The 15450-nt window shown below is 34.4% G+C and overlaps 1 protein-coding gene across 1 annotated transcript in view; it reads right to left on the bottom strand.

Annotated features, from left to right (window-relative positions):
• The window catches only part of PIP5K1B (phosphatidylinositol-4-phosphate 5-kinase type 1 beta), a 326251-nt gene that overhangs the window by 227138 nt on the left and 83663 nt on the right, over positions 1–15450 (bottom strand). The gene's annotated exons all lie outside the window — the stretch shown is intronic.

Below are 15450 nucleotides of genomic sequence, written 5' to 3'. Positions count from 1 at the left end.
ATAATTAAAGAAAAAGATATAGAGCTATTTTCAAAGAGCACTGGATCTGAAGTAAGATGACCTGAGTCCTTTGACACAGCTGTTTGTACTCAGGCAAATCATCTTACTCTCTGGTCCTCAGTTTCCTAATCTGTAAAATGAGAGGATTAAATATATTGATGGAACAGTGGATAGAGTACTAGGTCTGGGCTCAGAAAGTCTAGCCTCAGATACTTAGTAACTGTCTCACCTTGGACAAATCACTTAACTGTTTGCCTCAGTTTCCTCATCTGTAAAATGAACTGGAGAAGGAAACGGCAAACCATTCCAGTATCATTGTCAGAAAAACCTTGAATAGTTGGACATGATTGAAACAACTGAACAACAAGACATAGTGATGATTAAGGTTCCTTCCAGTTCTAATGTCTATGATGATCCTATATTTAGAATATGAGTAGAAATGCTTAGATAGGTGAAAAGGGCTTTGAGAAAGAGAAAGAAGATTTAGATTAACAACAATAAAACACAATTTATTTGGAAGGAGGATAAGGGACAAGAGCATGGTTTTTCTGACTGGAAATTTGAGAGGATAGAATCACCTGGTGCTTTCCCCAACTATTAGAAATTCCCTTCCCAAACCTATCTTGATTACTTTGGGTATATTTGTATTTATTCATGTTATAATCATGCTGTGCATGTTTATTTGTGTATTTGTTGCCTCTTATTAGAATAGGAAGCTCCTTGCAAATAGGGATAGTTTGATTTTTTGTCCTTCCACTCCCATCACTTAGCACAATGCCAGGCACTTATAGAGAGCATTTACACACACGCTTCTTTAGCAATAAGGAAACAGCTAAGCTAAGGCAGTCAGGGAAAAGAACCTCTGTATTTCAAAATATTGATAACAGCTCTCTTTGTGGTGACAAAGAACTGGAAATTGAGGGGATGCCTTTAATTGGGGAATAGCTAAACAAATTGTGGCATATGATTGCAATAGAATATTATTACATCTTAATTAATGAATAGGTTAATTTGAAAAAAAAACCTATGGAAAGATCTACATGAAGTTATAGAGAACAAAATGAGCAGAACCAAGAGAACGTTATGTTCAGATAACAAAGGAAATATTATTTGAATAACTTGTGTATGTCCATCTCCAGGGAAAGAATTGATAAATACAGACAAACAAGATATAATTTATAGATATACATATCCTTTTGTCAAATGATGCCTTCTGTAATTCAGGGAAGCTATGGAGGGAGATACCTTGGACCTTTAATAAAACAAACAGATAAATAAATAAGGCAGTAGTATCTGCTAAAATTGATAGGATTTGAGAAAAGATCAACAGAACCCTGAGCCAGAGGGAGTCACTGGGCTCCCCCTCTACTGTTCCTAGCCAAATCCCTTTTCCTGTTCTGAATTCTTCCAGGCTCCACATGTAATAACAGAGTTGTACATGGCAAGAGGGGAACCTACGAGAAGGAAAGAGGTAAAAAGAGGCTGTCAAATGGCCACTGAAGGACCAAGCCTATAGGATCAAGCTCTAAGTGCAGGACATTCCTAAATTCAAGGCAAATATAAGAGACAAGTATGACCTACAAAGCACATATTTAGTATATACATGTTTGGCAAGAACAAATCCAATATAAATAGAGAATTTTAAAAGCCCATTTTTATGACATTACAATGAATTTAAATACTTTGTAGCAGAACTAGGAAGTTGTTATGAAGCTCTCCCTGAACCATGTGTCCCATGGTATTGCCACACTCAACTCTGTTAACGTACTCTTTAGCCTGCTCTTATTTTTTATTCCCTAAGATGACATTTACTTAATGAGGATCGTAAGCCCAAATAAACAGTTCATGCTTGATTACAAAGCAAACTGAAAATGAACAAAGGCAATATTTTACTTGCACAAGAGAAGCTGAATTCAAATCTCTGTTCTAGATTCAAATTTCTAGTTACCTGCAGGACATTTCTACTGGCACGCAGCACTGGCATCTCAAACTGATGTGTCCTAAAACCACCATCATCACCATCTTGCCAAATGTCTTTTACTTTCTGACTTTACTATTTCTACCCAGGACACCACCATACTTTATTTCATCTAAACATGGGCTCGCCTTCACCTAGCACACTCAATAAATGAGCAAATCCTGTCAATACACCTTGGTATCATCTTTTGCACTTTCTTGTCAGTGTCTATTTCCACTTCCACCCCTTCTGAATTATTGTAATAGTCTTCTTACAGGTCCTCTGACTTCTATTCCCTTACTTCTAATGTACTTTCATTTTTGTTCAGTTTTTTTTTAGTCGTGTCTGACTCTGTGAGGTCATTTGGGGGGTTTTTTGGCAAAGATCCTGGAATGGTTTGCCATTTCTTTCTCCAGCTCATTTGGAAGATGAGGAAACTTAGGCAAACAGGGTTAAGGGACTTGTTCATTATCATACAGCTAACAAATGTGTAAGGCCAGATTTAAATTCAAGAAGATGACTCTGGAATTCTATCCACTGTGCCACCTAGAATCCTTCATATATCTAGCTATAAGAATTCATAGGAACATAGATTTAGAATGACAGAGGTCATGAGGGTCCATCTAATCTAACCAACAAGTTTACAGATGAGAAAACTGATAAGTAACTTGCCCAGGGTCATACAGGTAGTAAGGGGCAGAGCTGGGATTTGAAGTCAGGTCCTTTTTCCATTGTACCATGATACCTCACGTCAGCTTTCTCAAAAGTCTTTATTGGCACCCTACAGCATGCTAAGTAAAGTTCAAATTCCATACTCAGCATTCAGGTTCCTATACAATCTGGTATTATCCTATTTTCCCATCTTATCTCATTTTATTCTCTTCCATGAACTATGTTCTAGCCAAACAAGAACTATTTATTATCTGCTCTCTAAACATGCCCTGTATTTTTTTTGTCCCCATGCTTTTGCAAGCACTATTGCTGTGCTTGGAGAATCTTCCTTTCTTTGTCTACCTAAAGAGCACTTACTCCATGAACCTTTTCTTAAGGCTTGCATTGAAAATTTTTCCTCCTGCTATTATTTCAGTTGTATCTGACCCTTTGTGATCCCATTTGGGATTTTCTTGGCAAGGATACTAGAGTGGTCTGATATTTCTTTTTCCAGTTCATCTTATAGATGAGGAAACTGAGGTAAAAAAGGTTGTGTTTTGCCTAGGGCGCACAGCTAGAAAATGTCTTGGGCAGATTGTCTTCCTGACTCCAGGCCTGGTACTAAATCCACTGCACCACCTAGTTGTCCTTCCTCTCATACCTAAATGTTTACAATTTTCTCATGTGATTATCATGTGTCTCTGTGTATCATCCTTCTATTAGTCTGTAAACTCCATGAGGGTAATATCTTAACTAAATCAGTATCTTTCTCAAGAACTAGTTTTATACACTTACAAGAGGGAGAAAATGATTGCCAAAGTTAGCTGAATTGGTGCAATATGAAACATATTTTTGGACATATCCAATGTGGGGATTTGTTTTCCTTGATGATGTACATTTGTAACAAATGGTTTGGTATTTTTTCCCCACTGACGAGGGGAGGAAATATTGATTTTTGCTAATTTACAAAAATTGCCTTTATTCTATAAATAATAAAATAAATTGAATAAAGTATCAATGATGAAGCAATCTACTAGCCTCTTCACAGAGAACTGATGGACTAAAAAAAGAAAATAAGATACATTTTTTAGACATGACCAATGTGGGAATTTGTTTTTTCTTTAATATGCCATTGTGTTGGATGAATTTTGTTTTTCTTTGTTTTATTTTTCATGGAGGGGTCATAGAAGATGAAGCAGAGAAGGAGGTTAGGAATAGGATTCTTTTCTTTTCTTCCCTCCAAAACCAGAACAGAAGAAAGGCCAAAAGGAATCACAGACAGACAAAAGACAGCTTTGAGAGTTGAATGTTGGATTTTTCAACAGGAACAGCAAGCTCAGCGTAGTGGGGATATGCAGCTTCATATGCAATCTTCTATACTGCAATGTACATGGAAATGGCCATTTTATCTGATATTTGTTGAGCTAAAGTCTTTCTTAAAATTAAAAAGTAGAAAATGATTTGAGTATAAGCAATTATGAATTATTTTCTTGCAGTTACAACAAAGGCATTTATTAATGTATGTTATGCTCCAGGTCCTGTGTTACTATTATCTTTCTCAATAAAGTTGTATTCTCCCTACTATGGCCTTGTTTTCTGAACATCTCTATCTTACTACATCTTTATTCCTGGTTTTTCCTTAGCCTCCAATCTAATCTAATCTAGTCTAAATCAGAACCAGGATACCAAGCCTCCCTATCCCTTTCTACCTTCTATTATTCCTTTATGAACTATCTTTACCCATTAGAAGGTAAACTCCTTGAGGGCAAGGACTGTCTTGTTTGTTTTTAATTAATTTGTAGTTTTGTTAGAAGGAGTTTCTCTTTTTCTTTTTTTTTTTTCATGGAGGGCAGTATTGGGGGACGAAGCTGAGAGAGAATCTTAGGATTCCTCCCGTTCCTGTATATATATGTATATATATATATACATATATATGTTCCTGTAGTCCTTAGAATAGTGCTTGGCACAAAGTAAGTGCTTAATTCTCATATTCTCTCTCTCTCTCTCTGTCTCTCTCTCTCTCTTTCTCTCTCTCTCCTTCTTTCCTATCTATGAACCTACTTACTTACCAATCTATCTAAATATGGTGTGTTTAGCTTATGGTCTATGAACTTTTTAAAGACATCTTGAGAAATATATTTCTTTGAAATTTCTGCTGTATTTTCAGGTATTTTATTTTCTGTATTTTAAAACATTCTGATATGAGATGTCATATCACCCTTATCAAATTGGCTAAAGTGATAAAAGATAAAATGACAAATATTGGAGATGTTGAAAAATGAGGACACCAATACACCATTGGTGGAACTATGAATTGATACAACAATTTTGGAGAGCAATCTGGAATTATATTCACCAAATTATAAAATTTTTTATATATAACTACATATATTTATATAAAACTAAAAATTTTTACCCAGCAATACCAATACCAATATTAGGTCTATTTCCTAAGATGATCGAAGAAAATAGCAGCTTTCTTTGTGATAGCAAAGAACTGGAAACTGAAGGGATGCCCATCAATTGGAGAATAACTAAATATGTTGTAGTATATGGTTGTGATGGAATGCTGCTGAGCCATAAGAAATGATGAACAAGTTATCTACATGAAATTATGAAGAGTAAAAAGAGAAGAACCAAAAGAACATTATATACAGTAATAGAAATATTGAGGAATGATTTGTGTTTGTCTACCTCCAAAGGAAGAACTGATAAATAGAAATGAGTAAGACATAGTTTCTTATGTACATCGATCTTTTTGTCAAATGATGCCTTCTCTAAAAGGGAGAGGGGAAGAAAGGAGGGAGTTAATTGGATATTTTAATGCAACTAATTAATTAATTAGAAACATTATGAGAAGGAGTCCTTAGGCTTCACCAAACTGCCAAAGGATTCATGACACAAAGTTAAAGACACTCCTGTTGCAAACAACCTTACTTCTCAGAAGGGTATCACCCTCCTTCTGGTTGCACATGTCTACAGCCTAGCCTCCTCACTGTTTCTCATCCCACATAATTAATGAGATGTCAAGTCTTGCTGATTCAATCTCCATATTATCTGTTACAACCATCCCCTTCTTGCCACTCAAAGGGCACTACCCAAGTTTAAGTCTTCTTTACCTCTCACTTTCACTATTGCATTAGCCTTCTAATTAGTTTCTCTGTCTTATGGCTTTCCCTTTTCCAAACTATCTTCTACAGAGCTGCCAAAACACAAAAAAATCTTATTCTGTCAATCCTCTGTTCAAATCCATGTGCACTTGTATATGTTTCCATATTGTTTTCCTACCAGAGAGTCCCTTGAGGGCAGAGAGGCCCCAAAATCATTTTAGCATTCCAGCCTCTAACCCACTGCCTAGCATGTAGTAGGCACTTAATGAACACTTATTTATTAATTGATCCGTTATGCTAGGGAACATCAGAAATGTCCATTCCCATAACACTCTGGTTGGTAAAGTGAGAGACAATCTAACTTTTATCATAGTTATGAGAATGGTTTAATGAAACTGGAAATACTAAAAAGAATTGAATTCCTGGTTTAGGACTCTTCTCTGAAATTTCATCTTAAGAAAAAATTTTCAGTGAAGAACGAAAGACATTATACATTATGATGATTACTCATATCTTACAACATAAATCAGTTTCACTTACAAAATTAAATAAACTGGATTATTTGCATAAAAATTATCTCTAAATTATTGAAGTCTTAATTTCAGGATATTTAAAATAAATGATATCATATTACTTTCAATTACACAGAGATATTCATCAAAGACTAAAAAGTTCATTCAAATCACTAAGGTTCACAGGGGATTTCATGTAATACACTGTAAGCTTTTTGATGACAGGGACTCTGAATGTTTTGAAAGACAAAGTGGTCCCTCTAAACAGTTTCTGAAAGTGAGGGATAGTGGGAAAACCAAAATAACCTACCCTGCCACCAAAAAAAGTCATGAGCTTTGGAGTCAGCAGACTAAGATTCAAATTCTGGTTTTAAAACTTTTACATGTATAATTTTAGACAAGTCAGTTAATCTTCCTGGGCCTCAGTGTGTATAATTAGGGATTTGGACTCTGAGAGCTACAATTCCGTTCATGTCTAACTCAATGACTCTCTGAAAAATGTTTGTGGAATTGAATGAGGTACCAGAGAGGGGCTTTAGTGAAAAATAAATATCAAGTTTTTTCTTCTTCCCATGCCCCAAAGTTTGGAACACAATCCCTTCACATAAAAGGTGCACATAGTATTTCTTGAATGAATGCATAAATAGTATATTCTTCATAAATCTGTAGATTTTTTGTGAGGAGGGAAGGCTTCTAAAGTATTTAAGAGAGTGAAAAGACCTCTTCCTTTAGTTCTTGTCCCCTTTCAATTATGTTTGCAGTTATTTATGTTCCTATGAATGATCAGATTTCTTGTTTTTTTAAGTAAACAAAATCAGTACTAGTTCTTATTATAAAAAAATTTTAGTCTACATTCTGAACTAATTATGATTCAGTGGATATAATGTTTTAAAATGTAAATGGCGAAAAAATGGCAATTTTTACAGAATCAAATTATAAAGAAAGAAAATTGTTTTAGAAATATCCCCAAATATGATATCCATCAGTTGGAGAATAGCTGAACAAGTTGTTATGATTGTAATGTAATGCCATTTTGCTATCAGAAATGATGAGAAGGATGATTTCAGAAAATCCTAGAAAGACCTCCATGAACTGATGCAAAGTGAAGTGAGCAGAACCAGGACAACATTGTACATAGTAATAGCAGTATTGTATGACGAACAATTGTGAATGACTTAGCTCTTTTTAGCAATACAATAATGCAAGACAATTCCCAAGGCCTCATGTTGGAAAATGCTATCTGCCTCCAGAGAAAGAATTGATAGAGTCTGAATATAGACCAAAATACACTATATTTCACTTTCTTTCTTCATGTTTTTTTTTTTGCTTCAAGTTCTCTTCCACAAAATGATCACCAAGGAAAGTGTTTTACCTTATAGCACATGTAAAATCTTTATCAGATTGTTTCCCATCTCAGGGAGGAAGGAGAGGAGAGAGGGATGAGGAGAATTTGGATCAAAATTTTTAAAATATTTATAATGTTTTAAAAATTTGACAAATCATAAGAAAAGCTATATTGAGTCACCAGTTTTAATAAATGTAATAACTTTTTCTGACTAAAAAAATAAAAAGAAATATTCCCAAATGTAATTACAAAATTGCACAGGACTATAAACTTATAGCTGGAAGGAACCTCAGAGGTCATCTGGTCCGAGTCCTTTATTTTACCATTAAGGAATCTGAGATCCAGAGAGAGCAAATAATTTGCTTAAGGTCACATTGGAAGTAAATACCAGAAAAAAAGTATTTTAACCTAGTTCTTCTAATTTAGGATTGATTGTAAGACAGAAGGTAGGCTGTTAAAAACAAATGAGAACCTATTAGGTATGAGGAATGTTTCTAGGCATAGACAAAATCAGAATATTCCTTACTTTCGAGAAACTTCCATTCTACTGGATTAATAGGACATGAATCACCACTAAGTGCTCTAGGCAGATTTCCTAGCTATATGACTTTGGGCAAGCCACTTAACCTCTATTTGCCTAATTTTCCTAATTTGGAAAGTGGAAATAATAATAGCACTTCCAAAGACTTTTTTGATAATCTAATTAGAGAATATTTGTAAAGTGCTTATTATAGTGTCTGCCATATAGTAAGTGCTTAATAAATGCTATGAAAGAGCATGAAGCACTAAGGGTGGATAGAAATCAAGGTAGACATTTTAATTTTGAATATGGAAAATATTGATACAATCTACATAAATTAGGGTTCTTTGGGAGGGGTAACAATAATTTTTAAAAGTATAAAGGCTTCCTGAGACCAAAAAGCTTGAGAACTATTGGTTTAGGGAGAGGCCTGGACTGGGGTGGTTGTTCAGTGAGTAAACAATGATCAATCAAGAATGCAAAAAAGAATACAGAATTAGGGTTGAGATGAATCCCAAGGAGGTAAGACTTCATTTATAACTTAAAGGATTTCTAGGCATTAAAGAAAGTGGGTGGTAGGCAGCTCAGAAACAGAGACTAGCATAAAAAAGGCACGAAATTCTTAGTTTAATCTTTTGTAAATAAAGCATTAGAAAACATAGTGGAACAGTAGAAAGAGAGCTGATCTTAAAGCCAAAAAGGCACAAGTATGTCTCCCCTAACATATTCTGTCTGTACAAGCCAGATATATTTAAATCTGATTCAGGCTGCATTAGGTGTTGCAGACCCAGGTGGCATGTTTGACAAGCTAGAGTTTCCAGAAAATCACAGACCCTCTCCCTTCCTATCGTAAATAAAAAAATATGATGAAACATCCCTCATATGCAACCAGGGTGTCTGAATGCAAACTTCAAAAATTCTACACATCCTTATCTACAACTTTGCTTCCCCTGGACTCCAAGGCACTTGACATTTATTGCAATAAGCTGTATAAGAAAACCTGTTCTTTCTTTAACAATAAAACTAAAGAGAAGTATGAACTACTTTCAATAGGCTATACAAACATTCAAGGAAGAATTGAAAATCTTTGGGTCAGAAAATTGGGTCACTCTTATAGAAATAATTGTGTCAGGGGTATGGAACTAAAATTCAATTTAAAAGTAGAAAAGGGTTATCAAGGGAGGTATGATAAGGGAACTTGATGAGGGGGGCAATTTCATGGAAGAATTAATGGGGCTTCAGCTTAGGTGGTTCACTCATGTCAGGAGTGAATCATCTCTTAGTTATTGCTTCCCCCCATCTTAATGCAAAAGGAAAGAAAAGAAAGAAATCTACCAAAGTTGATCCTGCTTTTTTTGTTTTGTTTTATTTTGTTTTTTAGCTTTGAGCCTCTGGATATGTTGATGCTTCAACTATGAGCTTATAACTGGTGAATTTCAAGAATGGCAAATTTCCAAGAAAAATATCTGCCCTTATGGTTCTAACAGCTAAAAAGATCTAAAATGGCCCGAAGGTTCCACAACCTAGAAGTTCTAGTACCTTTGGAAAACTTCAAAGAAGCCAACAGTTTTTATAACGTGCCTAGGCTTGCCTATTAGCACAAGAAATATTGGCTCCATCCCATCATCTGAATGAGGTGGAATTCTAATTGTGAGGTAGAATCTCAGCAAGAACTTTCTAAACAAAAGGGATCTGAGAATTTTCATTCATAAGTAAAAATTAGCCAGTCCCAATTATTATGCCACTTTTCAGAGACTTGATGAAAAAAAAATTTCAAAGGAATAAACCTCAATTAAGCACTTAAATAAATACACATCCTAACAAAATGTCAGAACCCAAATGAAAACCAAAGGCTTCATAAATTACCAGGGATGAAAAACACAGCTGAAACCATTCTTTACTAAACACAGGATTGTAGGAATCACTGCCCATATCTACAGAAATCCAGTAACTTATCAGAGAAATTATCTGGGAAATTATCAGGTTAATTTGGTGTTTATTTATATAATTCCTGGTTAATTTCATAATGCATACAGCATGAAGTCCTGAAAAGTATGCCCAGTATTTCAAATCATCCTGCTTTGGTTTAAGTTTCTTTTAGAATGTTGCTCTTAGAAACTCAAATTAGGTCTCCTAATTTTCCTAAGAAAATTCTGTTGACCCTTAAAAATAGCTTGACATTTATCTGGTCTAATTGTCATCATTATTAAGAGTCATTCAGTAAGGTACAGAAATTTCGGCCTCTCTCTTGGCATTCCAATACAAAACAATCTTGTTTATAACTTAAATAGGAAAAAGGTCCTGAATGATATGAATAATTACCTCCAACCTCCATGTCACTTTGCTGGGAAATGAAAGATTTTTCATTCCACGCTTTGCTAGCAAACTCTTTAGAGTCTAATTAGGTTAAGTGACCACTGTTGCCAATCTTGCACAGCACTAGAGCTGAAATGAATGCCTAGAACTGATCTAGAACCAGACTTTTATAAATGAAGTAACAAAGGAAAAAGCTACCATGTTGCTGTTATTCCACAGTTGTATTTGTGGGCTTTTAGGATTTATTGTCAAATGGTTTCCACTATAATTACTGAAGCAAATGAGATGACCATTTCCTCTAGAGCAGAACCACCTCTCTTCATTTTGCAAGTTGATCAACTGGAAAGAAAAGTTAGTCACAAAGGAATCAGTAGATTAGGGTGATTGAAACTTTCTGTTATGATAGCCCTTGGAACTCAGAAAGCTGATCCTGAACAATAGGGCATAACATACCTGCTTCCATCACAATTCATTCTTTCAGTACCACCTTACATGAACCAATGATACAAAGTTGTGGACAGGAAATAAGATGGAAGCTAATATTTCTTCAAGATCCATGGAAATGAGCCAGGCTTGAGGTAGTGAGTTCAGACCTATGATTTTATTTGATTAGGAAACTCCTGACTCTCTACCTATGCAGATCATAGGTGTAATTTATAGTTGAAGAGCTGAATTCTTAGCAAAGAGTCTGTGAACTTGCTTACTCTCTCTTAATTCTTAGTTGGGGGTCAATGAACTTAAATATCTATTTATCTCGACATAGATATCAAAATACAGATCTAAATATGAGATATAGAGATAGAGCTACCTATGGAAATAGCTATAGATATCATCTATAGCAATAACTATTTCAATAGGATTGTTTTTCTATGTAATCTTATGTATTTTATTTTATGCATTTAAAAACTTCTGAGAGAGGATCTGAGAAGGCTTCATTAGAGTGCCAAAGGAATGCATGACCCCAAAAAGGTTAAGAATCCCCATCATACAGTATTGTTCGTACCACTGAGAAGATAAGTGACTTGCCCATAGTCACAAAGTGACTATGCATCTAAGAGCATTTATCTATCATGCCAACTCTCAAGGTCTCAAGAATATAATGATTTTTTTTGACTGTCCATGTTCTGTGCACTTGGTGACAACTGTCTGCTGAATTTCCTATCACTGATAAAACTGATAAAATTTATTTTCACACAGAGAAAAAGTACATGACCCTAACTCACTTCTGAAAAAAGATGCAGCTTTCTTGAACTTCTAAAAAGGGTGTCCTATTAACTTTTTGAGGCAATTTGTGACTAGGAAGGCTTTTTTTCAGAAGCATTGTTGTATGGAAGTGATCATGGGAAAAATCATGTCTAAGCACAATTTCTAGAAGATAAAAATATAATATTTTATTTTTCTCAATTATATGTAAAAGCAATTTTTAACATTTCTTTTCTAAAAATTTGAGTTTCAAATTCTCTCCCTTTTTCTCTCACTTCTCCCCTTCCTGAGACAGCAAACAACTTGATATAGGTGATACATGAGCTATCATTAAGCACCATTTCTAAACTGATTTCAGAAATGAATTTTTCCTGTCAGGCCTTTAGACAACAGTAATTTTCTATGAAGCAAAACATGAGAGTTTCTCATGGGTTGTGGTATTTCAACGTAAATCTCTATCCTCCAGGGAAAGCTTCCTTTAGAGAAACAGGAACAGCTTACTTTTATTTATGTAAAGAAAAAAAAATTTAGAGCATTTGAATCCTCATGTTTTTTTTTTTCATCTAAATCTGGGTATGTTTTTAACTTACGCTGACTTTTGGGGTCAAAAGAGTTTCCGCCTTTGGTCCCCTAGGAACAACACACTAGAGAGAACTTCCAGTCAAGGCTCTTTTGTTAATCTGGCCACAGTAACCTGATGATGGTCATGTTTCTTATCAGACTATAGCAAGGTTCTTTATCCCTTCATGAAAACTCCACAATCTGAAGTGTATCACACAGAAACTTTTTAGGACCGCAGAGGGAAAATATGTAAAAAAACCCAGACAAATAACAAAGGATCTCCAAAAAACTTTGAAGGTGTCAGACTGTAGTTTTTTCCCTTTGCAAATAGGCTTACAGGAAAATATGATTTCTTTTTCTCTCATAGAATCACAGATCAGAAATAGGAAAAAATGCTGATCAATTAGTTTAATCTCTTTATTAATAGATGAGAAAAATGAGACCCAGAGAATTTAAGTGTCTTGCCCAGGACCAAGTGCTTCCACTACTACAACACAAAACTTGCCAGTTGCTGCCCTAATTGGAAAAAAAAAAGTCCTCTTCTGCTAAATAAACAAGTCATTTGTTTGAGGCCAGAACTGTATGTACATATATCTAATCTATTGACTTGCTGACATCAGCTAACTGATAGAATTTCCTGAGATCATGGAATTTAGAGCTACATGGGGCCTTAAAATTATTCAGTCTGACTCATTCATTTTATTGAGGAGGAAATTGAAGGCCAGAGAGGCTGTGAGTTCTCTAAGTTTACCAAAGGCCCAGTCAGTTTTCCTTCTAATTCTCTAAGATATTTGACTTGACAATCAAATGAACTAAAAAATTTTTTATGAAAGAATATTTTTAAACTCCTTAAATCAGGGATTGAAAATGAACCTGGGATGTTCATGTATTCCCCTGAGTAAAGAATGTGTTAATGATGTTGTTGGGGGAGATGAAGCTTGATAAATTAGGAATTGAAATAATTTCTCTTAAAAGTAGTTGATTCCTTTGCCTCAAGCATATCTCCTGTCAATTTTTTCATTTCCCTTGGCAGGCTCAAGGAAATATTCCACCATGGGTGGAAACTAGACAAATAGCAACACCTGAAGGGAGGAGTTATAATTCTACCTAAACAAAGTGGGGGCCAGAAAGAGGGAGAAGGCTATCTTGTTAAGCAAGACACTTCCAATTTTAGACATCATTAGATTATTTTTTAAAATAGAAAATGTAGGACTATGAAAATAAGATCTTGGATCTCTGAGGGCTTGAGGAATCCTACATAAAAATGTTTATATATTAAAGAGTTCTGGCTTCCCACCAGAGAAACTGAATACTGACATGGAAGAAACTCATCCTTGTGAAAATTCTGGTTGACAGATCATAATAAAAATTCTACCAATTTATATCTATATAGGGCTATCATTTTCAAAGCTAATAACATGATATTTCATTTAATCCTCATATATCTCTGTGAGAAGGGTAGGTTAAGTATTATACTTTCATTGTAAATATCAGGCAACTGAGGCCAGAGAGGAAAATGGATTTGTCCAAGTTCACATAATTTGTTTTTTTATTAAGTATTTTTAAAAAAAATATTCTACTCCTCCCCTTCCAACCCACTGAAAAAAATAAAAAGAAAACAAATTCTTTGGCACAAATAAGTTAAGCAAAACAAATTTTTCCTTTGGCCATAGCCAATTAAAATGTCTCATTGTATACCTTGAGTCCATCATCTTTCTTTAAAAGGATAGATATAGCATATTTCATCATAGTTCCTCTGGAATCAAGGATGGTCATTATGTTTAGAATTCTTATAGCTTTCAAAGTTTTGAGTTTTTTTTCAAGGTTGTTATTGTATAAACTATTCTCCTAATTCTGTTCCTTTAATTCTTCCTTATTTGTATGTCTTCATAATAGCTCATTTTTTTTTTAAACCCTTACCTTCTGTCTTCAAGTCAATACTGTGTATTGGCTCCAAGGCAGAAGAATGGTAAGGGTAGGCAATGAGGGTCAAGTGACTTGCCCAGGGTCACACAGCTGGGAAGTGTCTGAGGCCGGATTTGAATCTAGGACCTCCCGTCTCTAGGCCTGGCTCTCAATCCATAATAGCTCATTTTTATAATTTTGACATTATGCTATAAATAATTTTTCTTATTTTGCTAACTTTATCAGTTCATACAAGTTTTTTCAACTCTATTTTCCAGGTTATTTTTGCCTCCACACAAAGATCTACTTCAAATATTTATGTACATATAGGACCTTTTCCTTTTTCTTTGCCCTTTTATGGGGTTAAGCCTAGTTGGTATAATCAAGAAATATTCAATGTTTAGTAACATTTTGTGTATAATTCTAAATTGAAGGTTAGTATGCATTTAATGATTATTCAACAACAGTGCATCAATGTTCCTATTTACTAACAGCCTCTCCAAAACTTGACACATTTTTTGCCCATCTATGCTGATCTGATGGGTATGAGGTGAAATTCTTTTAATTTTCATTTCCCTTTTAAGCAGTTATTTGAAGCATTTAAAAATTTTTAAATTTAGATACGATAGATAGATAGATAGATAGATAGATAGATAGATAGATAGATAGATAGATAGGTATACAGACAAAATATTCTAGGTTTCTTCCACAAAGAACTACCTATTCATATCCTTGGACCATTCTTCAATTGGGAAATATATTTTATTCTTATGAATTGAATTCATTCCTTATACATCTTGGAAATTAGAATTTTATTAAAGAAACTTTCTATAGGATTTTTTTCCAATTTTTAATTTCTATTTTAATCTCAACTTTCTTTGAATTGTTTGTTCAAAACTCTTTAAACTTTATGTGTTCAAAATAATCCCTTTGTCTTATGTAATTCTCTTTATATCTCCTTTGGTAATGAATTATTCTTCTTTGAATAGATTTGATAATTTCTTCCTTATTTCTCTAATGTGTTTATGATGAGACCTTTTATATCCAGATCATTTATCCATTAGGAGCTTATCTTGGCATATGGGATGAGGTATTGGTCTAAAACGTAGAAGATAAGAGTAACCTTGAGGTGTTTTACATAAGATGGAAAAAGTAGAATGGATAGAGCACACCAAAGCAGACTCTGGTTCAATATAGAGAGGAAATTTCTAATAATTAGAACTATACAACAATGAACTGGTTGCTTCATGAAGTCCTCAGCACCTGTCATTAAATGTATGAGTAAGAATGGATAACTATCTATCAAAGCTATTGTAATGAAGTCCCTTATATAACATGAGAGGTGAGACTCAAGATTTTTCTCTCACTTA

Source organism: Gracilinanus agilis, chromosome 1 (genome assembly GCF_016433145.1).
Source record: "Gracilinanus agilis isolate LMUSP501 chromosome 1, AgileGrace, whole genome shotgun sequence".
Lineage (NCBI taxonomy): Eukaryota > Metazoa > Chordata > Mammalia > Didelphimorphia > Didelphidae > Gracilinanus > Gracilinanus agilis.
Note: the sequence above shows the minus strand (reverse complement) of the source record. Positions and strands in the feature narration are given on the sequence as shown.